The sequence below is a fragment of the Mustela lutreola genome, chromosome 11 (genome assembly GCF_030435805.1).
Source record: "Mustela lutreola isolate mMusLut2 chromosome 11, mMusLut2.pri, whole genome shotgun sequence".
Taxonomy (NCBI): domain Eukaryota; kingdom Metazoa; phylum Chordata; class Mammalia; order Carnivora; family Mustelidae; genus Mustela; species Mustela lutreola.
In genome coordinates this window covers 22,687,291-22,688,953 of record NC_081300.1, presented here as the reverse complement: position 1 = coordinate 22,688,953, position 1,663 = coordinate 22,687,291, and the positions used below count along the sequence as shown (strand labels likewise).

At 37.6% G+C, this 1,663-nt stretch overlaps 1 pseudogene; it reads right to left on the bottom strand.

Annotated features, from left to right (window-relative positions):
- Positions 1–350: 350 nt before the first annotated feature.
- LOC131811664 (AP-3 complex subunit sigma-1-like) lies at positions 351–1,133 on the bottom strand (annotated as a pseudogene).
- Between the last annotated feature and the right edge of the window lie 530 nt (positions 1,134–1,663).

Below are 1,663 nucleotides of genomic sequence, written 5' to 3'. Positions count from 1 at the left end.
CCATACAAAACTCCAACATTTTGGATTATGCATAATTTAAGGAAATGTCTCAACCCTTTTTAAATGCTGTAGTAGCTAAAAAGGCATGCCTTACTTAGGTGGGTATAGGAATGCAGTTTAGAAAAAAGAGAGCTATCACACTGGAACTACTCAATTTCTTCAAAATCACTGAGCAAGAAAAGCAACATTGAACTTCCATATTGATTTTACACAACCTCTACATAGTACCCTGACTTAAATCCAAGAGCAAAACTTAAGACTCTCTTCCTTTATTTTTGGTAAACAACTACATCGTAAAGTTAGATGACCTTTCCCTCAGGATTTTACCTGGGAGTGGCCTTTTTAACTATTTATTTAAAAGAGGGTAGGTTTGGCACTTTTATACTAATGTTGCCTATGTTAATATTTCTTGGGATCTTAGGAAGATTCACATTCTTTACAGGTGATTGAACACGGGCTGGAGCCCCACCCTCTAAGCCAGCCTAGGATTTCTCCAGTTTATTTTGTGCATCAATTTGTGTAACAATCTCATCCATGTTGGTCTCCACTACAATTCCCCATTGCCATTTCTGGAAGAGTATTGTGAACCTTGGGGTGTCTAGTGGCCCAGCTGGTTAAGTGTCCAACTCTTGGTTTCAACTTGGGTTATAATCTCGGGGTTGAGCCCTTTCTGGGGCTCTGTACTCAGTGGGGAGTATGCTTGAGGATTCTCTCTATCCCTCTTCCCCTCCCCCTGCTCATATTCTCTCTCTCTCAAATAAATCTTAAAAAAAAAAAAAAAAGAATTGTGAACCTTGTCTGCATGTAAAATTAAATCCAGTTCAGAGACATATTCAAAACACTTGTCTAATGTTTCCACAAATACTTGAACTACATCCAAAACACCAAGTTCATTTTCCAAAGAATCCACACAGAAGTCAAAATATAACGTTGTGTAATGTTTGTAAACAAGTTTGTTGTCAGATTGTCCAATTAACAATACCTCTTCTAGGAAATTACAAAAGTTTTCATCCCTTAGACACCTTATGGATTGTCTCTCTGATATTTTGCTGTTACAGATCTTTACAGTAGGGCTGGTGGAACTTGGAGAGCCACAGTTTCCCATGGTTCTTGAAGATGAGTATCTTCTTCATCCCAGATGAGCTGTCCTGACTGGGTGGGGGCTGGTGGGTGAGCCTTCCCTGGGGATCTTACCAGCAATCTTTCACCACCTGTTGTATAGTAATTTTGTATCCCGCAACTTTACTGACTTCATTTATTAGTCCTAAGTGGTTTTTTTGTTTGTTTGTTTGTGGAGTATTTAGGGTATCCTATGTATTCTGTCCTATCATCTATAAATAGTGACAGTTTTACTTCTTCCTTTCCAACTTGTGTGCTTTGTATTTCCTGTCTAATTGCTATGGTCAGGATTTCTAATACCATGCTGAATTAAAATGGTGAGAGTAGGCATCCTTGTCTTATTCTGGATATTAGAGGAAAGGCTTTCAGTTTTTTACCATTGAGTATGATATTAGCTGTGGGTTTGTCATATATGGCCTTTGATATGTTGAGGTACATCTCCTTTATACTTCATCATGAAAGGTTGTTGAATTTTGTCAAATACTTTTTTTTTTGCACCTATTGAAATGGCCATATGATTTTTATCTTTCATTTTATTACTGTG